At 37.7% G+C, this 23738-nt stretch overlaps 1 long non-coding RNA gene across 1 annotated transcript in view; it reads left to right on the forward strand.

Moving 5' to 3' along the window:
- The first annotated feature begins 424 nt into the window (after nt 1–424).
- The window catches only part of LOC146544638 (uncharacterized), a 57482-nt gene continuing 34168 nt past the window's right edge, over nt 425–23738 (forward strand). The window contains exons 1-2 of the long non-coding RNA XR_014882177.1: nt 425–576; nt 22608–22711. This is a non-coding gene — a long non-coding RNA (uncharacterized LOC146544638). The remainder of the gene's footprint in view (nt 577–22607; nt 22712–23738) is intronic.

Raw genomic sequence — 23738 nt, forward strand, 5'->3', positions numbered from 1 at the left:
AGATGATTGGACTAGATGATCTCAGAAGTCTTTTCCAACCTTGCTGATTCTATGATTTTATTTATTTATTTATTTGCCAAGTAGTTCTATTTTTCTTTAAGAACTTCTGCCAATAAAACTAAACCACAAAGTCTGTACTGACTTTCCCATTTCTTAAGTTGGGGACTACAACTGCTCCTTTGTATAAGGAACGATTAATTCATAGAAAGCAGTGGATTGTTTGAAGCACAGGTGCTATGAGTTAAGAAGATTGGAAACCATTTTTTTATTGCATGATATTCTGAAAGTCTGCATGAATTAAATTCATTGTAGATATCAAAGTGCATTGGCTGTCAAACTTTTATGGCTCTGCTTAGAAAGAGTTAAAATAATACTGTCTGGCTGTGTTTTACTTCAGTGTAATTTGACCTGCAAGTAAAACTGAAAGTACATTATTAGAAGCACACCAGTAATACTGCCTAACTTTTCTAGACATATCCAGGAATATTTTTGTTCAATCAGATTCTGCATTAGCATTTCTTTTTAAAAACAGAAGTCACACCTCTGCAATTCTTCATATCTCCTTGTTAGAAGAAGGTACGACTTTATCTGCATCCTGCTGGTTGGATGTAGATATTTCTTGTCTTCCTTTGTTGTTTTCCTTTTATTTCTCTATAAGTTGAGATACTTCTGAAGATACTGAGCCTCTCTAAATGCTTCATAACCTACCCTGTACTGCAAAGTGCAGAACTATGTAAAACAGGTGCCTAAAAGCACAGCTCCTGTACTTGCTGTACAGGATGCTGTAGCTTCATAGGCCGCTCTGTGCTTTTCAGCTGCTCTGTTTGGAGGAGGAGAAAACCTATGGTACTGTTGTCAGTCTCTGTGAAAATGGTTGAATGTTTGAGATTTACGAGAAGGCTCTGGGGAGGCCTCATTGCAACATTCCAGTACTTGAGAGGAACTTAAAAGCAGGAGGGGGACTGACTTTTTACAGGATCTGATAGTGGTAGGGCAAGGGAGAATGGCTCTAAAACAAAAGAGGGGAAACTTAGGAAGAAATTCTTCACTCAGAGGGCAGTGAGGCGCTGGCACAGCTGCCAATAGAAGCTGTGGTGCCCCATCCCTGGAGACACTCAAGGCCAGGTTGGATGGCCTGGGCAGCCTGACCTGCTGAGTGGCAGCCCTGTCCACTGCTGGGGTTGGGACTGGGTAGTCTTTGAGGTCCCTCCAGCCTAAGCCGTTCTATGATCAGTATGGCCTTGTGGCTATTTCACTCATTTGCAGAATTAAAAAGAGAGTCGTATTCTCTGGAATTTCATTTCATTTCATGGCATGTGAAGTCTAATGATATTGAAAAGTAAAAATTAAGACCCATTAACAGAAGATTTATGTGTTTTCTTTGTGGCAGACTTGTATATTAAGGACAACTTGCTGAGTTTTTATTTGTTTCTGGAACAAAGGAATGCATTATGCAACTTAGTTGTAAGGGCAACAAACAAGAAGAAAGACTGAGAGCTGAAGCAAGTACGCATGTGTAAGAAAAAAGTAATTGGGAAAAGGTTATTCGTTTCTCAAAGCACTGCAGAGAGGTGTTTATACAAATGAAGGATTTTGACTGTACTCCTAACATGAGAATTTTCCAAGTTGTGTTGCTGTGAATGTAATTAATGCACAGCGATAGGTAAATAGATACATGGTGAGCGTTTTAAACAAGTATGGACTGTGTATTTGTAACAATGCATAGAAAGCAAGGAAATTAACGCTCCCAACTTCAATTACTAAGGAAGATATTTATCTAGAATCAATGTGTAAGAATGCTGAGGGTCAGCATTGATCATCTTATCATGTGAGATTTTTTAATTAACGACTTCTGTTTAAATTAGAGACTGAAAAAGGTCCACTGGATTATTGTTAATAAAACATAGAATCAAGCCCCTCAAGACAAAGACAACAATCATACTGCCGTGTAGGACCTCAGAGGAAAGATGATACCTAAGGGATGTTGGCCAAAAGCATAAAATCATTCATAATGAACTGCCTAGTTGTCTGCTGTGACTGGTGACTCATAATCAATCATGCTCTTGTTTTAGATTTAAATACAGTTGCTCTTCTTACAACTGTTGTATCTTACTTTACCGTTATTTTATCTTATAACATACACTTCTATAGCTTTACTTTTTTTTTTTCTTTTTTTTTTTTTTTTCACCTAAGGTGAAAAAAACTTCTCCATTCTTAACTCAATCTGAGGGAACAAAGATATTAATCTGTGTTTAACTCCATAGCTTAGATTCCTGATAACTGACAATTCTGGAATGGGGTCTTTTAGTAAGCTCTTGAATTGAGATCCAGCTGTGCAATTAAGCAGGTATCAGGATGACAATACCAGATTATTTTTCTGGTCTTCTCCTATTTTTATCTATTTATAGTTTGCACTTTAAAATAACTTCTGTTCTGCTTTTATACCATATGTGAGATTGTAGCAAGCACCATATAGAGCTGGGAGATTGCATTACTGTGACTGTGCTATTCCTTGTCCGCTTCTTATTCTCAGATATTTCCAATGGAGGCTGAAGTGAAGTTGATGTGACTGCAGAGAAAGTTTTTTCCAGTAGTGGAGTTATTCTGAAGTATGTTGATAGTACTTTGCAATCTGTTTGCTGTAGAATGTGCCCTCTGTGCCCCTGAGCTGCTCTTCTGTATTTAGTGAACTCACCCAGGGAACCTGATAAATTTTAATGGGATTGTTGCTTTTAAAAAGCATCTAACCGTAAGGAACACATTTTCAGGACTTAAAACGTATGCTGTTTCTATCCATGCAGATGTACCTTAGCCTTCCTCCTCCCAACACAATATTAATCATCTTCAAAGGCAAGAGATGCAAAACTTTGCAGATTATTAGCAGGAAAGATGTCCAGAGCAGAAGAAAAAAAAACAAAACCACGTTGCCACTAGCTCTAATTGCTAGTAAAATATTGTTGCTGGTAAAGCCTAATTTGAAATTCTGGATACAGTAGAACTGTCTTGTTTTAGTGGAAAAGAAACAAAGTACGTCTATAAAATTCAACTGCCTCATTGATTCGCAACATTCTGCCATGCATCCTTTATGATGAGAGGTTTACAAACCATGCAGGTCGCTGCAGGTCACATTATTTGTACTTTTGGTTAATTCCTCTCACTGAGGGCCCTGTGTGTGCTTGGGAACAAAATCTCTGGCCCTTCAGCATTGACAGATTTCTACAGCAGTTTTGTGTCTTCATTTTATCATGCTAAGCAGAAACATAACCTGCATATTTTCCGGGGAATTTGCTTTTATTTTTTCATTGTGCTTCCATCATATTTTGAAATAATCAACTGTACCACAAAGGGAAGGAAAAAAAAAACAACAAGAGAACAAAAGAGCTCGTTGAAGGGTAGCTGAAGACATTGGCAGCTGTTTAGATTTCTATTCAGTCTTTCCACTTAGGAGGTTGGCATAGTATTAGTGCAGTGGCACTAATACAGATCATCCCAGGTATTGGTTTGCCAAAATGAAGAGAAAAGCTGTTGTTTTTTTTTAATTCCTCTTTCCCGTTTGTTTTGCATTATCCAGTGCAGGTTATTTCCCTTAAAAGAGGCTGCCGCCTAAATGCATAAAGCTCTAATTTATAGCCTTATCAAGGTTATCAGCTGGAGACTTCAAAAATATAGTCCTAAGTGAATTAAGAGTTTTGATGGTAATTCTACAGAAAAGAAAGACTTCATTTGATTAAGGGGAATATCTGATCTTGGTTAAAAAAAAAAAAAAAAAAGTAGAAGGTTACTAAACTTTATTGTGCATCAAGTTGTGAGAAATATAGTGTGTTTTGACCAGACAAAAAAAAATAAAAATAAAAATAAATAAAATTAGTTATGTTTGGAACTGACAATATATTTCATAGCACCTGTGCAGGAGTTTCAATATGTGCTATATATGTCAGACATATATGTGTGCTATATGAGGACTGCTGCAAAAGTAATGCTTCCTATTTTATGGTGTTAACCCATTATGTCAGAGGTGACTGGTGATATGGCAGAACAGGCTGAACATTCCCACCAACATCCCATTGCATTTTGATGGCAGCAGCAGAGGGGCAGTCTGACAGAATGACATCTGGCATGGAAGTGCAGATGAAGCAATGGTGTGCCATTGTATTCCTCCATGTGGAAAAAATTACACCCACTGATATTCATCGACAATTTCTGAATATTTATAGAGACCGAACAGTGGATGTGAGCACAGTGAGGTGGTGTGCAGTGTGTTTCAGTAAAAATGCCCTTGTAGCAGCTCTGAAACTGTGGGTTATCTCCACTGGTGCACACTATTACAAACACAGTGTGCAGGCCCTTCTTCATCACTGGTGAAAACAAATAGCTCAAGGTGGTGACTCTATTAAAAAATGGTGTTTTGTAGCTGAGAATTTTCTCTATTAAATATTATTACTGTGCTCTTTGTGTTGGTTGTACTTTCCATGGAAATAAATCGGGGACATTACTTTTGGAGTAATCTGCACATAAGTATATTATGTCAAATTTAAATTTTTATCACAAGTTATTATGTTAAAATCTATTGATGTGGTTTTGTTTATGTAAATAGTATTATATATTATCTGTATATCATACACATTTTATAAAGAGATCTATCTGTTGATGACTGTTTAAATTAGCAGAGAAAGTGCCCTTCCCAAGGAAAAACTGTGGTACTCGTTCATATTGTCTCATCATATCAACGCTGAAAGTATGAAAAGGCTTGTTTTGTGGAACTTTATCTAATTGTAGAGATAATTTTGTTTGTTTCATATTCTGTGCAAAAGTCGGACTCTTTGAATAACTTGGCAGCTGTTGCCCTCATCCTTCCAATAAATTCAACAAATATTAGATTTAAGAAATCAATTAGAAGCTTCTCTAAATTAATACTAGCTGTGCAAGTGCAGAAAAAAAAAGCCTGCATTTTTGTTCATTTTTTTCAATTTTCTTTCAGTCTATACTAGGAAAAAAATATTTTGAATAGGAAATCAATTCCAGAAAAAGCAAAAAAGAATCCTTGCTCAAAAATTAACTCTTACCACACTTCTCACTGTGTTTCTTCTAGCTCAGGATTTTTTATGATCTTGCTTATCACTATCGTTTATCACATCATGAGTTATCATCTGTTCTCAAATGATGTTTGGTTCATCCCTGGTGGTGGTGGTGTGTTGGCTGAGTTTCACTGGTACTTTTAAACAAACAAATGAGAAAAAAAAACAAAAAACAAAAATACAAAAAAAACCCCACAAAAAACAAAAAACAAGCAGTGTTGTAATTCAGCTCCCAGTGTGACTTTTCCAAGGTTTTATCTCGACTTATGATTTCTTCATAGTTGATTGAAAGGTAAGGGGGAATAGCTTATTCAGCCGAGCAAATTAGAAGCATTATTGAGTGCTTGCTGAAGTTGTAAAGAACACTGGACAATATTAATTTACTGAGACGCCAATGTCAGCTTTCAACAGGAATATAAAGACAAGGAGATGAACTACAGCATGTCTGTGGGTTCTGTACAGGAGAAAACCTGCCTGAGGTCCAACTGGGAAGTGTGGCCAGGGACTAGTTCACCTGAAGGCCAGGTTGTGGCTGAAAAGGAGCCCAGTGACAATGGGCAGAGTTGCAAGGGAAGCCCCAGTGAGGCTGATCAAGGCTATTTAGGCCTGTTGGGGTTCTCAGAGCCCTCAGAACTGAGGTAGGAGTTGATGAAGTGTGTTTAGATCTATAGTGACTTCCAGTATTGTCATCTCTCAGTCAAGTTAGAAGCCCTGTGGGAGTGAAATGATGTGGGGAGCAGGCACTGGTTTCCACAAGGCACAGCAGTCCTTGCATCACCTGAAGGTCCTACAGCAAAGCCAAATCATTCCTCATGGGCTGGCGACAGCTGCCTTGATTGCTGGCAGGGTTTTGTTGTTACAGGAGATGAGCTCTCACCTCCTTTTTGCCAAAGATCCCAGTAGAAGTCTGGTTGATGGAAAGCATAGGGAAATCTTCTCTTTTGTCCCTTCTCTTAATCCTGTCCACCAAAACTACTGACAGACTGTGTTCTGGACTTAGCTGAAATTGTTCTCTACAGGTGTGGATTTCTGTGCAATATAAACAAGCTAGTATTTTATACTTTTCTTTGTTTTATTTCTCTGTACTGGTTAGTAGCCACACTACTAACTGGGAAATATTATTTTCAATAGTAGTACCTTCAAGCCAGAACAGAGGGGCTGTTGGCAACTCCAGCTGAGCCTACATCTGGTTCAGGTTCCCCTCCTGCTATGAAAAAGTTTAAATGGTTTCCTGTGAGTCATTACCGGAGTTAAATCAATATGTAGCTCTACGAGTGTTAGAATTAATGAAGACTGGTTTCTGATGGATTAGTATCTTGTGATTACATCCTCTGATGTCTATTAGAGCACAAACTCCAAATGAAACTTTTTGTACAATCGAGACATTGAAAATCTGTGCAGATTTTCTGTTAAGGATGACTGCATGTTATAACTGTTTCTTCAGTGAAGGCACTGACTGAGGTCTCCTTTCTTTCCAGTTTTCTGTTTCAGTTAAATTCTAGGATGTAATGATCTTGGAGGTTTTTATCCTTATGTTGAAAGTGTTTGAAATTGGCTGACAGGTTCAAAGGTAACTGAGGAAATGGAATGGCAAATTATCATGTGCAGACAAAGTGTAATTGCATGAGATGTGCTTCTTCAAGAGGGCAAGTTAAAAAGAGGTGGGAAGAGGTTCCCTGCAGAAAAGTGCTCTATAATGTGCGACTAGAAGGGTGGAGAATAAGGCTGCAATCAATTCTATTTGTAAATAGAAGCTAAATTCAAATAAGCAAATATCCTCTAACTCTGCACAGCTCAAGATCTTTTTTTGCAGAGTAGATTTAGGAAGGCAGGGGCTTATTTCTAGAGCTTTATCTGCTACATAGGGATGCTCTGAATGTAGTATTTAATATACTTGCAGCTGGCAGTCACAACTCAGAAAAGAGATTTTGGAGTTGTCATAAGTGTTGTTGTGATAGTTCTCTGAAATCCTTTATCTCAGTTTGCAGAAGCAGCTGGAAAAATTCAAAAGTGAAAAAAATAACAATAAATAATCTTTGTCATCATCAGGAAGAATCTTTAAGGCAAAATGGAATGCATTACTTTACTGTTCTGTAAAATCCTCATGCAGTTGCATCTTGAGCATTGTGTATAGTTTGGCCTTTGGACCTGAAGAAGGATGTAGTGCCATTGAGGAAGGAACAGACAGAGTGGCAGCTAAAATGGTAAAGTGGGTGAAGCAGTGTCTGAGGAGGGTCTTAAAAGGTTTAAGTTAATTCACTTTGGAGAAAAAGCTGAAGGGTGAGATGACTGAGGTTTCCAAATCATGAAGGGAGCAGACAAGGGTTGCTGAAACTGCTGATCTTCAATTCCAAACACAGGGATTGAAGGGCATTAGATGAAAATGACAGTAGATAAATTTAAATCAGTCACAAGCATGTATTTTACATTGCAGGTTGTGAACTTCTAGCATATGGTGCTGCAGGAAGCTGTGGACAATGATAGCATCACCAGATTCAAAAGTTAGATGAATTTACGTACCACGACTGCATAAATGGATACCTGAAGCATAGGGGAGGTTACTACTGATCAACACCCTAATTCATGAAATCTTGTTGCTGGAGAAGGGAACAGACTGTAGGAAGTGTCTGAGCTTGTGGTATTCCTGGAAAACATTTTTGCTGGGCTTGATGGGCCATTGGCCTGAACACACAGGATATTCATTAAGTTTTTGTGTGTCTGATAGAGTCCTAAGCCCACATAGAAGGCAAAAACTAGAATATGAACTGGAAGTAGTGATAAATAAAAACACCAGCTTCCCTAGTTATACCTTTTCTGTATCAAAGGCAATAAGCAGTTTCTCCCAAACATTGGTCAGGAACGAATGTAAAACTAAGAGGTCATGGATGAAACCATATTAAGATCACTGCTTGAAGACAGGATTATAGATTTTTCTTAGCTTGCCCTTGTATAGAATTTTGAGCTGCATGTTTAACCACAGCTAATAGAGAAACTAAGTGAAAAGGTGACAATTTTATTTTACAGAGAATCCTGTAAATTGGCTTAAATGTAAACTGTTAATTAGATTTTCTTCTGTGACAATAAAGCATCTACCATTTCAGTACTATGCTACACGTGTATTCAGTTAAATGATGAAATGTAGAATAAAGTGCCTGTTTAAAAGGGGGGGGAAAAAAGTTTTATTCATATGCTGGTAACCCAAAGTAGCATTGTAGTGCTGGTAGTGATGGTAACACTCTAACTTCAAAGTGCAGATGATTGATAATCTGGAAGTTTTAATCTCTTTCAGAAGCAATTAATGAAGTATTTTCTAAATGATTTTGTATGAGCATGAAATTAAGAGCATTTATTTCCAAGTCAGGTGCTAATTTTTTAATGGAAAAGATCTGTCACAATATAATGGCTCTCAAGGTGATCTTTTTTAGGAGATAACAAGAATAAGAACAGAAAAATAAACTTTTTTTTTTTTTTAATGTTGCACATTACAAGATGTTGCTCTGATTGTCTTACTCTGTGCAAGACCATCCCTTCCCCCCCTGTTAGCTTCAATGACCATGATAATCTGCATTTAAAATAACATAAAAACATAAATGGTTTGGGGAAATTCAGTAACTACAGTGACACTGCAATGGCCTGCCCAGAGAGGTGATGGAGTCACCATCCCTGGCAGTGTTCAAGAGGTGTCTGGATGAGGAGCTACAAGATATGATTTAGTAGCTTAGGGTAGTAATGGTGATAGGAGGACAGTTGGACTTGTAGGTTCTTTCCAACTTTGTGATTCTATGATTCTATGTGATTGTTGCTTTTATTTATTTTTTTATTTATTTAGTATATGTCTGCTGGAAGAAGTAAGGCAAAATATCAGTGGGGAGTTGCAGATATGGAAATAAGAGAGAAACTTGTATAAAGGATGCTTAGGGAAATAACTATAATGAGAAGGGATTTTTGAATTTTACTTGTGAAAGACCCTGCAAACTTCAAGGCATCTTGGTGGGTAAAAAAGAAGAATTTCTTGCCTTTGAGATGGTATATAACATTGTAGAACATTTAGAGGTAACTAACAAGAGAGGACCCAAAACGTTAAGGAACATGACTGAGGCGACCAGCTATAGCAGGAAGAGTGTCAGGCACTAATTGCTACTGCTAGCTCAGCTTCAAAGCCTGCAATGTGCAGATAGTCTCATCCTTTCCTTTGGATGCCATGGCCATCGCAGATCCTGGCATGCTTTTTTTTTCCATATTGATTTCCCTGCAATCTGTGTGGTTGTTTTTTTTTTTCTTCTTTTGGTCAGAAAAATCCTATAGATCCAAAGTGAGCAGAGATGGTCAGCATGGCCAGAGTGTGTCAGGGACAGACCTTGATCTGTGCATCAGTGGTGATGAGAGGTTGAAGCGCTGCACCAGAGTGGCAAGTCTGGACAAAAGGATTCATTAAATATTGCATTATTTCTGCCAAGAGAAACATGTTTACCATCTAGGCAGCTTTTTTTGCTCTTCACATGCACCCTGGCAGTGTGAATATATTATCTCTATTGAGAGTCCTGTGTGACTAGTAAAACAACTCTCCCTCTTCTGTTTTTGGTGTAGTAGTGTAGGTGGACATGTAAAGAAGAGGTTCTGAAGGGTCTTTCCTAAACATGCCATAAGGTTTTGAGAAGTGTATCCTGGCACTGAAGGGTGGGAGAAGCTGCTGGCAGTCATGAGGTGCTGGTTTGTCAGAGAACCATGGATTTTCTGGGCCAATTTCTGGCAGTGTAGGTAGGGCTGTCAAGCTGTCTGTGAGGGCCTGGGACAGAGTGCTGTGGTGACTGCTTGTCTCGAGGTTTATCTCTCCTTAGTGCTCTGACTGGGGGTATTCCCAAATGTGCTCTGGTTTTGCTGGCCTGGGAAACCACTGCTATGCAGAGGACAGGATAAGAATGGAGGAATGGATTAATTAACATGTTCCTCACCTATTCCTGATATTCTTAAGTATTTAGTTTGCAATTGCTGCTCCATTAACATATAGCAAGTGGAAGAGAAATGAAAAGAGCGTCTATCTGAAAGAATTCCTTTTCATTTGTGTGTTTCCCCTTTGATTACTGTTCATTTTCTCTCTCTGATCTCAACAGTCTTAGAACACTGGGACTTCTATTCGGAGGTACCTTTGGTCTGTGAGGTTCTGCAAACTGCCATGTGTTTCTTCTGCAGAGAACAGACTTCTGTCTGTATATGCTTCCAGGTTCCTGCCAAACTGGGAGTCTCAGACATGCTAAGTATGACTTCATTGTTTCTCATCACAATCTTAGTAATTCTCTAGGCAAGATTTTTATCACAGAAATAATAGAGATTATGGCAAAGGGTAGTTTTACAATATAAACATTTTTTTGTTGTTGAAATGTTTGTTTTTATTTGAACCAGTCAAGTAAAAAATCAAGGTGATTTCTTCCTCCACCCCTTTTCCGGATCAAATTATGAAACAATTTCTCTGTGAATGAGTGCATGTGGACAAGTAGAAGAACTGAAAGTCTAATCCAAAATCCACTTTATCTGCAGGCTCCTCAATCCTACTGAATTCACATAGCTTTAAATCAAATCTTAACTGAAAAGATGAAGATTAAAATCAATCCTCGCCAAATTTTCAACTGAATCATTGTATTGCTTTGTTCAGGCACTGCATTGACTTTGTGCACCTGGTGGGGTAGGCTTGAAGAACTTCAACACTTTGTTTGGATTGGTCATGTAGCTACAACCAGAGCTTTTCCAAATTGCTCAGACTCTTGGTATCAATTTTCAAGACTTCAAAACGAGTCTGACTGCTGATGTTTTCATATATTAATACATCAATAATAATATATATTTAATATATTAATACAATTTGAAGGAGTCTGATATGTCTGATATGTAGCTATTACATATGCATTTGTCTGAGAACAATCATAAGATGAAGGCTTCACAAATACAAAATGCATAGGGATAAATTTTTTGTTCCAAAGATCCATAACAGTTCTCAGGCAGAAAAGTGAACTGTAACTGTTATAGGAACCTATTCTTGTGTGAATCTTTGTGCATCTGTGGTGCTGATACAGACAACACTTATCAGTGTGTCCCGTGTAGCATAAGCTACATTACTGACATTTATCGAAGATGCATCTGAAACAATCGTAATTTCTATTTCCATTTTTGAATGAAATTCAAAACCAGGACGTTAAAATGATGAAATCATAGCTATTGTCCTGATTCTTTCAGAGCTTGTAATATGTTTAGTTTATTAGAGGTTTGAAATAACATAAATTGTACCTGTGTTATTCTTTCTGTTCACAAAACAGCTCAGGATTGGAGGGGGAAAAAGAAATAGAAAAAGCTGGAAAGGCTACAGAAGTAAAAAATGACGTGAATGTTAGAATTAATACTAACTGTTGAAATGCTCTTTAACTTTGGCCCTCTTTTCTTTTGAGTCTTGAACTTTAAAGTTTTGAAGTATAATCAGCGCATGTTTTAATGTTAATATTTGTAGATTGAGAAAGGTAAAGTACAGAAAGGAGGGTATAAATTGTATGCTTTTTTCTAAGAAAGAAACCACTAAGGAGATTACAAGGTGGAGGATAGTACAGGCAAGTAGTAAATGTAACCTAGTGTGTTGCATGTTCCTAACTATCAAGCAGCCAAATAGATGTATTTCTTTTCACAGAGGTAGGGAAAAGAGAGACTATGTAAGTTCAGCTGCCACCATTGTGAAAGGCATCAAGAACAGGACTCAGGCCAAAGCAAGAACTACTGGAAATGCTTCTTTCTCTGGTCTTTGCTCAGCTAAAGCCACTCTTTTGAGTCACTGTGAACTGAATGCCCAAGAAGGTCACTAAATTTGTTGCAAAAGAGTGCTTCTGGAAAGAATCACAGAATTGCAGGTTATTTGAAGGGACCTCAAGAGATCACCTGGTCCAACCTCTGCTAAAGCAGGTTCTCTATAATTGGTTGCACAGGTAAACATTTGGACCGGTCTTAAATATGTGCATAGAAGGAGACTCCACAACCTCTCTGGGCAGCTTGTTCCAGAGCTTCGTCACCCTTATTGTAAAGAAGTTCTGTTCCCCAAATCTGACAGCAGAAGTGATCAACATGAAGAATACTGGACAGAATCCAGGAAAGATTATGATACCATATTTCTAGAGTTTACTATAAAATATTACATTTAGTAAACTATGAGACACATTTAATAGGTGCTCTTTAGGGGTTGACTAATGAAGTACATAAAACTAAAGGAGATTTTGTGGAATTCTTGTGACAGTAGCATTGCAATATGTTATATTGGCTTTCTCTATGTGGTCATAAAAACAGGTGAGGTGCTTTGCAATAACATTCACCACTTTTGAAATCTTTGTGGTAAGCTTAAGATGGTTATCTCTACATATGTTTTCAATTAGTGTGTTCAAGTAAACTTTCAGAACTGAGTTTGCAATGTTGAATACAATTTCTGAACGGCTTCAAGATTCATGTAGGACTTTATTTTTCTTAAAGTAGCTTCACTGATTGTATTTTCAGCAGTTTTTGCTTGAGAGACAGCAGAGAGTAAACCTTAAGAAGAATTGGTTTTGTTAGTTTGTCTTGGCCCAGCTGACATCCACGAAGGAGAAGAAAACATGTTCCAATATAGTTGCATGACTGTTTTTTAAATTCCTCTTGTCTGAATCCTCTAGGCCAGGAGCGGGATATTTTACCTGGTTCTGAAATACTTTTATTACTTTAATAACTCTTTATTACCTAGAAATATAGCTCTGTTCAACAAAAAGCATTTCAAAACCAAACAATTAAAAAATGTATTTAAGTGGAAGCTTATTTGGAAGCCTTGTAAATAATGAAACCTGAAAGGAAAGAGTGCATTTCTCTATGCTTCTTTCATTCAGTGGTGAGGTTGTTCACCTGAGGGATGGAAGGGCTGCCCGAGGTGATCTCCAGTTATGCTGGAGTGCACCAGTTAGTGTTTTCAGCAGTCTATCTTGGTTAAACAAACTAATATCTGTGTTTTAGCAGAGTCTGTTGAGGAAGTAGGAGCGTGGCTTGGAACTCAGCCAGTGTCTGGAGTTCTAGTTACTCAGGTTATAAGGTGCATCAAGGTGCTCTGAAATTGATGCTTAGTAGAGACCAGGAACCAGCAACCATGTTCTCTCAGTGTGGAGTCTTTGGTTGAAGTCAATGGCATCAACCTGGTGGCTCCAGTGAGTTTAGAACTTAGCAGGATTTTACCCACGTATTTTCAAGGTAAGACAGTTTTGACAAACTATCTGTGTCTTAGTGTGTGTGAAGCAAAACTTTTCTGCATTGTTCCTTGATTTGTCAGTGAAGTAATCCACATTTTCAACTTGAAATTAACTGAACTGAGGTTTATAAGACTTCTTTGCAGGTTAGTGCTTGCTGACACATTGCACCAGTCTAATCAGATCAACTTTAGCCTATCTAATCTCACAGATGAGTGTTGTGCCGCATTCTCCAAGCCAGTACTTGCTGATGGTGATGATTCACCTCCTGCAGCCCTCTACTGCCAGGCTTAGCTCTCAGCTGTATTTGTCCTTGACTTTACAGTATGTTTTCCCCTTACCTTTGGGAAATGAACTGACTCATGCAGGGCTGACTTGAGTGTAATCGTATTCCTTTTTGAGGTAAATTCTTGTAATGTAGAAATGTCTTTAAGGTGTGCGTGTTTATTTTGTTTGGTTAGTTTTGCCTTTTGTCCCCTTCAAATAAGACTTTCCATTCCTTTGTAGGTCTAAGTCCTAAACTAGGTGGTACTACGAAACAAATTATAAACAAAAGACTTTTAAACCCAGTCATTTCTTTGGCATATTGACACTTTAGAAGATCACTTACATGTGAACAGTTAGGATAAAAAAGTGTTAGCACTGCTTTGTGTATTGAAGGCAGGTTAATTTCTTCTCACTGTATTTCAGAAAGAATGTAAACAAAGCCCCGCCTTATCCTTATGACTCTTCTATTTGGGTGTGAGTGAGAAGAATCCTACAAGAGCTGGCAATGCCATGGATATCTTCATTTAGAGGTACAAAGTCTGCAGAGTATGAAAATAGACACATTTTTTGCTCTACGATGAGTTTTGGTCTCCAATTGGTAAATTAAAATTCCATAAATAACTAACCCAAATTATAAATACTGAAATCCATTGAGTACATTTCCATGTGCAAAAGTGCAAGGTTTTGCACTTGGGCTGGAGGAATCCCAGACATCTATAAAGACTGGGAGAAGCAATCCTTGAGAGTAGCCTTGCAGAGATGGACCTGGGGATCCTGGTGCATGAAAAGCTTAACGTGAGCCAACAGTGTGTTCTTGCAGCTTGGAAAGCAAATGGTTTCCTGGGCTCCATCAGAAGAGGGGTGGCCAGCAGGGACAGGGAGGTGATTGTCCCACTCTTCTCTGACCTCATGAGGCCCCATCAGGAGTACTGTGTCCAGGTCTGAGGCCCTCAATACAAGAAAGACATAGCTGTTGGGTCCAAAGGAGGGCCATGAAGATGATCAAAGGGGAGGAGCACCTCCCCCATGAAGACAGGCTGAGGGAGCAAGGCTTGTTCAGCCTGAAGTAAAGAAGGCTGCAGGGTGACCTCATTGCAGTCTTCCAATACCTAAAGGGAGCCTATAAACAGGAGGTGATCCAACTCTTTACAAGGATAGATAATGATAGGGCAAAGGGAAATGGTTTTAAGTTGACGGAGGGAAGATTTAGGCTGGATATCAGGGGGAAGTTCTTTACCAAGAGAGTGGTGAGGTGCTGAAACAGGCTGCTTAGAGAGATTGTGGATGCCCCATCCCTGAAGGTGTTCAAGGCTAGATTGGATGGGGCTCTGGGCAGCCTGGTCTAGTATTAAATGTGGAGGTTGGTGGCCCTGCCTGTGGCAGGGGGGTTGGAGATTCATGATCTTGAGATCCCTTCCAACCCAAGTCATTCTGTGATCCTTTGTTATGTTAGTGGCTTTTTGTCATTTAGCAGCTGTGTGAATTAAAAATGAAGTGCTTGTACTTTTCTCTGCTTTCTTGCCGTCTTTTTTTAACTGAAACCAGCAAACTACTAATCTGTTTGTAAAATAGACTATAAGCATCCTTCTTTGAGAAAGGATTTAAAAAAAAAACAACACCAAAAATTTCTGTTTTGCAGCAATAATATGTAACATGATCAAAAGCTTGTTGCATTTAAAGGAAAGGCATCTATAGATATCAGTGGGCTTTTGGTGAAGTCCTTGTTGACCTTGTTGGTGTGTAAAAATGTGAAGGGTAAAATTATTCTTTTCTGAATATACAAACAATGAGAATTGAATATTAAAATGAGAGGCATTATTTCCATAAGTCTGTGCTCAGGGGTCATTTACACTTCTTTGTCAATAAACAGATGTGACACATGATATGACATCGAAATGGTGCCATGCAACCTTAAGCAGTATCCAGAACTGTATTCCATGTTCCTCATTATATTTTAATTAAATATTGAAGAACAGTTTGTTTACATCAGGCTTTTATTCTGTTAAAAGTTATGCTAGCTTATTATTATTGCTAGTGAAATAGCTGGAACAGCAATTTGGTGATTAGTGTCAATTTCTCCTGTGACCCGAGAAAGTTAATACAAACTGCATTAATTAATAGTTGTCAAATGAGCAGTTTTGCTGGAGTGGAATACACTTAATTTTCTTTAGTGAAATCTAGATGCATAACCCCAAAGCATTTTAATGTATGTAACTTATGCACTTATGAACCTTGATATGTCATGAAGTATGTGAACTGTACTATATAGGCAGTGCATAATAACAAAACCTGCAAATATTATACAACGATTATTGTTTGGCACAACTTGGGTGAGGAGCAATGCTTTTGCTGTTGCCTTAGTAGCCTTCCTTTGTATGTTTATGCTGCATATTTTTTTCTTCTTTGACCACCTATCACTTTCATAACTGTCATGAACTTTCATATCTCAGTTGTTAAATTACTGAAAGAACAGAATGAAAAGAAATTAAAAGAAGTTTCAAGAAATAAAGCTGTGCTAGCAATTGGAATTGCCTGTCTTGTGTTTTTCTCATACCTCCGTTATTTTTCAGGAAATAAATCCTTACCTCAATATGATGAGTTAAGTGTCAGCACTGAATAACATGAAATGTGTGAAAAACACAAAACCCCCAAATCAAGGCAGAAAAAACTTAAAATCATAACATTATCAATATAAGAATAATTTGTATTAGATAGATGGGAGCAGGGATAGAGCTGAAAGTGAATACTTTATAATACAAGATATCTTTCAAATACCTTTAGATGATATTCTAGACAGTTATATGGGGACATTACTATGATAGTAATGACTCCTAATTTATGATATTGGCCGATGACATCAGAAGAGGATGCTGGAGGTTTGGCAATAGAGTCTGAATCTTTTCAACAATATTCTGTTACATTTTGTTGCTGTGCAACAGATGGTAGCAGAGGGGTAGTGTGACAGAATGACATCAGATGTGGAAGTGCGTATGAAGCAAAGATGTGAAATTGAATTCCTCCATTTGGAAAAAATGGCACTTGCTGACATTCACTGACCTGCTGAACGTTTGTGGAAACCAAATAGTGAGCACAGTGATATGGTGGGTGGTGCATTTCAGCAGTGGCAACAGCGACAGTGGGTCACCTCCACTGGTGCAGATTGTTATGAGTGCAGCACACAGGCTCTTGTTCATGGCTGGTGAAAATCCATAGCAAATGGTGGTGACTGTGTTGAAAAACAGTGTTTTATAGCTGAGAATTCGTCCTATCAAATAGTGTTCTTGTGCTCTCTGTATTGGTTGTAGTTTCCATGAAAATAAATAGCAGCTATTCCATTTGGAGTGACATATTTTGAAGTGTATGCATTGACCAGGTGCTAGGCTAATTAAACTTCTAGTTCTGTGTTTCAAAATACACAGCTGATAGTGATGAAAAGAGGATGAGTTTTGAAAGAGAAACCCCACTTTCAGCTCTGTTGAAGAATTATTTCCTTAGCTAGAAAGGGAAATATTTTGAATCACATCATAAATCTTGTAGTCATCAATACAGTTACTTAAATAAGAAACAGATGCCTCTCTTTCTGAGAAGCTAAGTCACCTTTACAGCTTGGTCTTATCTTTCAAGCAACAACATAAGTCCTAGGGAGCTGCTGCAGAGGGATGTTGTTAACTAGTATGCCAGGGAACAGAATCTTTCTAGCCATACATTTTGGAAAAAAAAACCCAACCTTCTTTAACATAGAAATGTGTTTTTAAGCTTCCTGAAAAAAAGGAAAAGAAAAAGAAAAAATGAGAATATGGGAACATTTTATTCTGCTTAGATTAGGAGGGAAAAAAAAAAAAGAATAAGTGGAAGAAAGAGCAAAGCATTTCGTAGAACAGAAGATATCAAAAAGTTTATATCATTTTGTAGAACAATAGATTGATCACCTGGTCCTTCCCTCGCTTAAAAAAGAATTCAGGGTGAGGTTGCTCACAGCAGCCTTGTCTAGTCAAGGTTTGAGTATCTCCAGGGATGGAGATTCCACAGATTCTGTACAACTTTTCTCATGTGTCTTCATCTTGAAATTGCTCAGATTTCCTAATATCTGATGCATTCTTTAAGGCTTTCCTCAGATTACAGGTACTCCTCACTCATTTTGGTGGCCATCTGTTGAACTGCTTCAGTATTTAACCATTTTATCTTTTCCTGGGGAAGCCAAAACTGGACATGGTACTCCAGATGTGGTCTCAAAGTATTGAGCAGAGGAGAGTGACTCCTTCCCTTGACCCACTGGCAGCACTTCTATCAGCAAAGCTCAGTCTATTTTCTTCTGTTTGCCATGGGAATGAACTGCTAACACACGTTCAACTTCTGAACTTTTCTGCAGAGCTTTTCCTAGGTAGTAGATGTCAAGCTGAGGTTATTCTTTCCTGTGTGCAGGATTTTTATTTATTTATTTTTGCTGCTGGTTTATTGATGCTAAGCTTCTATAAGTTCCTGCTAGGCATATTTCCTAGCAGGAAAAGGTCTGCCTAAACAGCAGCCCTGACCTCAGGCTATTGTTAATTCACCTAAGGTTAGTATGATTGATGAGTAAATCCATTGGTAAATACAGATGATGCCTTGTGCTTACCTGGGTGCTCAGTTACTTCTACTGTGAGTCATGTACATTAGGAATGTTTCATTGTTCTGCTCAGGGTGATGAGTTCAAAGTAATAATAGTAATTAAAAATGTATGTTTTTAGCATTCTTCATTAGGCTTCATCATTGAAAATCGACTGTGCCTTCCTGCAAGTGTCTTATTTTTCTTGTTTGCCCATAGCTGCCTATCAAAGTAGAGATGTTGGACCTAGAAGCAATGATGTTTGTTTTTTAGGTAACTAGCTGTTGTGTGAAGGATTACAATGCAAGCATAATAAGGCTATGCAGGATTTTAAGTTGAAAAGAAGAACTAAAGTCCAGAAATTTTTAACTCCAGAATTCACTGTATTCTTTTCTACAGTATCTTAGCTCAGGAGTCATACTGGAGAAAGAAGCTAATGGATATTCTGTGCATTGCCTACAGTGTGAGTTTGTGCCCATGTGCTTGCAAAATAACTTGTGCAAGATAACTCCAAGGCATTAAGTATTATCTGCACCCCATCTAGTTAGATTCTTGTTCAGAAGTCTTGTTTGCTTCAGTGGGATTATGCCTTTTGGGGAATTTCATTGGCCTGTTCTGGCCTCTGACAGGCTTTTTAGGTCATTTAGATCATAAGGAACCAAGGTTTTTTTTTTTTTTTTTTTTTTTTTTTTTTTGGAGATAAATGTAGAGATTTTAATAATCTGGTACTGCTTTTCCTTCTGTCATGATGACCATTTGCTTCAAGCAAACTAAACTCTGTTACCTCCCACCACTTTTTCAAACTGCTCATGATAATCTGCCTGACTGTTTGCAGCTGGTTAGAGGAGGTCCACAGGACCTGAGCTTCTGACAGTGGCATGGTATGGATGATAAAGGCCTTGATGTCATGAACAAAATGTGTCCCTGCGGTCCAGCTGCCTGCAGGTGCTTACTTCTCTTTTAGGTCCATGACAGCAATGCTGTTGCACTGCTCTTGTAGTTAGTAATTCTGCCTCTCTTGCTGCAGATATTAATATGAGAGTTACTAAAATTCAGTTAAGTGGAGCAGGGTATACTGCAGTCACATTTCTTACTGAAGTACAAACATTCCTTCCAGGTAGAATACAATATCCACACAGGGAGTTTGCATGAAGCAATTGAAGTGTATTACTTATCTCATAGCTGGAGACTCTGTAAATGCAAGTATACCTAGCAATGTCAGTCTGTCCAGGTCCCTCTGCATAGCATTCCTTCCTTCTATTGTCTCAACTGCACACTCAGCTTGGTGTCATCAGCAAACTTTTTGGGTGTATGCTCAATCCCACTGTCTATGTCATTAATAAAGGTGTTGAAGACCACCAGTTCCAAGATGGACTCCCGTGATTAACTACAACCCTCTGACCACTACCATCCAACCAACTCCTTATCCACTGGATATACGTATCTTTCCAATTTAGAGATAACATTTTTTGAAGAAAGGTTCATCTGCTTCTGAAAAGGCAACATTAATCTGCCATAGATCTGTACTACTGGGAATTGGTCAAATGCGTAACCATTCCAGAATAAATCTCTGTGGAAAGAGTCTTGTCTTTATTTCACATACTGCTTTCAAATGAATCAGTGAGATGTCTGCACCACTGCATATATGCATATATTATTTCTGAACTGAGTCCAAAACAACATGATTTGCAAATGCTCATTTTTCTCCCAGCTTAATAGGAAGAGGTGAGTTTTCACCCAGCCTTGTCCTATTAGAATCATGCTCTGACAGGACACGTAGAAATTTGCGTTGCATAGAATATTGTGTAGGTGGTGCACAAGACTTGACATGGTAATCAGCATGCATGAAGAAGCTAGTACTGAAGCATTTGTACTTGAGTAATCCTATTCCAGCAAATCTGATTTATATTAACCTGGAGGCAAGTGAGATTCAGGATTGAGAGTTTTTCCCCACCGCTCTGAAGTATATCTAAGAGAGGACTGAGTTGTTTTGAAGTACATGAGCTGATGAGGAATGTGAATAAATCTCTGAACTACGTAGCCAATAATGTGTCATTCTAGGACTTATCTCCACTTGTTCATTTATGCTTCTGTTTGTATTGACAGGGCTTGCTGGGGAACTAATGGTGACTATATGTTATATTGTTGTCTTTGTCAGGGTTATGGTTAGGAGTGAAACACATAAATGCATATACACATAAAATATATCTATTGCCTCCTCACCTAGTAAACACAGTAATGCCTGAGTCAAGAGGGAATTGAATAGATGTGTGTGTCCTGTCCCAGAAAGACAGATGTGATGATATCAGTTAACAGGAAGTCAAGATACAGGAAAAGATGATTTCCTTCGCCTTTTTATGTGCCTGAATACGGTCTTCAAACAGATCTGAGGTATCAGTGCTTTGCTCAGATTTTCTTTCTCACTTGAATGGTCCAGAAAGTCAAAAAGTAATCTCTCACATTTGAATCTAGCAGTAATTTATAATCTATTCCTGTCTTTTCAGGTCAATTATGCCTTGGATTCCCAATGATCACATCTGGCAGAGTCTCTTTACTGTGCCTATTTCAAATCTTGTGGTCTCAGTCCAGAAATTTATTTTTATTGTTACTATTGCTGTTATAATAACCATTAATTCACCAAATACAATATTAACTGGGAAAAATACTTTAAAATCTTGTTCTTCACCAGAACGGAACTATCACCTCACCTAAAATCCCTCCTTGTACATCTAGTTCTTCTCTGTGTTTTGTGTTAAAATTTATTTTCTTGATTTCATTCTGTATGGCTTCACAGAGGAAAAGGCTGCTTTTATGAAAAAGTGACAAATGTCACAAAATATATGTGATTCATAAAAATTTTAACAGCCAAATTTAATACTTGATAAGATACTAGAAATTATATGGTATGAATCTTCAGAATCAAAGACTGTCCTTGCCCTTTTTAGCTTGTTGGAGTTCTATTTTTAGTGAGAATCCAAGCCCAATTACAATCATACTTCAGAAAACATTATTGTAAGCGCAATGTAACAGAGCTGGCCAAAGCTTTGAAGTGCATCTGCCTAGATGTTCTCTTATTAACTGAGTCCCCAAAGACAGTGACCAAAATGGCTTTAAAACACTGAAGAGCTGACTTTTACTCAGATATATCTCAGGAAAAATCTAGTTTTTAAACAAAGGGGAAAAATGACTAAGATAGATTAGAATAAGGAGAATTCAGAATTAACTCTTTCAATTCCTGCTAAGTGGAGAATTCCTCACTTTCAGGTTCTGCTGTTGGCTTGATGGTGAGATGGAATACTGAGTATTCTCTGGAGTCTTGAGCCTCCATAGTGTTTAAAAACAGTTTGTTTTTTGTTCTACATTCAGAAGCCTCTGATGCTTCACAACTCTTCTCTCACAGTTCCCAGTTGCTTCCAGTGTGCTGTACCTGCTTTCTTTTTTCTGTTCTTTGGAGCCTAAAGACCCTGCCTCTGAATAGAGTCAGTTGCATCTGAAATAATGAGCTGCTTTCTCTTTTCCTTCCAGACTCCCCTGAGACCTGTCATTTCTTTTTAAAATAGTATATATGCAGTCTGAAAGTAAACAGTTGAACAATTAAACAACTAAAATAAATGGCATCCACCGCACTGAAGTTGTTAGAATTTGAGATCGTTTTAAAGAAGCATGCAGGTGTAACACCAGGTGTTCTGGTATTCCCTTCTGGAACTTATAGGTCTAATGTTAAAGCATAGCATCTGTGGGATTTAAGTAGTTGCATCTTGACATAGAAAAACAGCTGTAATATTTACCATCTCATAAATACTCAACACTAAATTTTCAAATCTGAATATTTTCAGCGAATTTAGGTTGGTGAGCTTTATACATTTTTCTTAAGCACCTGTGTTTTTGCTCTGAGTTGCACTGACAAATCCTGATAGCCAACCAGAAAAATTTTCTCAAGTTTCTTTTCATATTGATTGCCAGAGAAATATATTTACATATTCAATAGCCAACCTATCAGAAGAGCTTTGTTACAACAGAAATGGATTTTGTTATGGTTTCTTGGTGTGTGTTATTCCTCATTGCACCAAAAATAGTATGTTTATCTACATTATGGATGTTGTTTCTTAGCCAATGCAAGTCTAGTGATTTGGGTCATCTTTGTCCTGGAAAATGTCACTTTTTCACTGAAAACAATGCCACTCCTGAAAATCAAGCAGACTTTCCTTCATTGTCTTCTGCTTTTCCTTATGTGTATTGCTTACTTATCTCTGTAAATTATTATGGTTTTAACATATTCAAAGTGTTTCAGTCCATTGACTTTTATGTGAGATGCGTGTGTTTGCCAGCATTGTTACTTACCATGCAATGTTATTTGCACATATCTTACGTGAACATGTACATCTGCAGGCAGTGACATTTCTACTTCTATTTATTTACTTTTTTATATGCTTTTTTTCTGAACAGCATATTTGTGACAAAAATTTGGAAGATTATTAGGAGAGACAAAGAATGTGATAATGAGAATTCCAAAAAGAGTTTCTTCTAAGCAAATGAGATTAAAATCTAGGGTAAGTCAAGTAATTATGCTTGTTAACAATGAAGTTATGCTTTTAGACTAATATATGTTTCAATCATAAATCTCAGGATGAATTCTCAAAGATCATTCTCAAAATTAGCATTGGGTGAGGATGATCAAACACTCAAGTGTAAATTCCCTAATATCTCTTGTAGTAAAAATAAAATTGTTGGCCTGCTGAGGTTAAGAAATAAATCATATTTAAAATAAATCAGTTATGAAACATTAGAAATCTAAAAACGGACCCTCATATTAACCATAGGTGTTTATGATTTCTTTTTTATAATGCATTTATGCTTTTAATCTGAGTTTAAAGAGGGAAGGACTCTGTTTACCAAAGTGTACATATATAACCAAACAAGAAATAGCAAAGCAGATTAGGAAAACAGCACTCATCTTCCATCATTCTTCTGTTCAGGCCAGCTTAATAAAATCATACCAAACTGAGCCACAGCAGTGTGTGCTTTTATCATGATTTAAGAAGGCTCCACACTGAATTCCAGAGTGGACCTAGAAAGCAATATTTTTTAAAAAACAACTACTGAATCTTCAGTATCACTAAACTCTCTGTGACAATAAGTTTGATTTGAAGGTTCAGTTTAGATTTAGGCAACAGAGCCTCTGCACAGAAGCTTTATGGAGGTTGTGTGCTCTCTGCTATAGCTTAGCTTCTTTTCTTGCACTTTCTATTGCTTTCCAAAATAGCACCACCAGTTTCAAAAGAGCTGTTATCATGTTGGGATGAACTCTTATGAGAATGTCTTACACAAGGCTAAATATAGTGAAAGTTGAATTTATCTTTGGCCTTCAACTTAAAGTAAACGTGTTTTATGTTGAGGGCAATCTAAAATGTTTATTCCACGTACATAGCTTCTGAGGTGTGTCATCAATTTGAATCTACTGTTCATATCGACTCTGATGTATATTTTCATTTCTCAGCATGCTATATCCAAATACATAATTTCCTGGCATTGTTGACTGCACACATGTATTGTTCTGACATAGCATAATAACTGTTT

Source organism: Meleagris gallopavo, chromosome 3 (genome assembly GCF_905368555.1).
Source record: "Meleagris gallopavo chromosome 3, MGAL_WU_HG_1.1, whole genome shotgun sequence".
In the NCBI taxonomy this organism is placed as follows: Eukaryota; Metazoa; Chordata; class Aves; order Galliformes; family Phasianidae; genus Meleagris; species Meleagris gallopavo.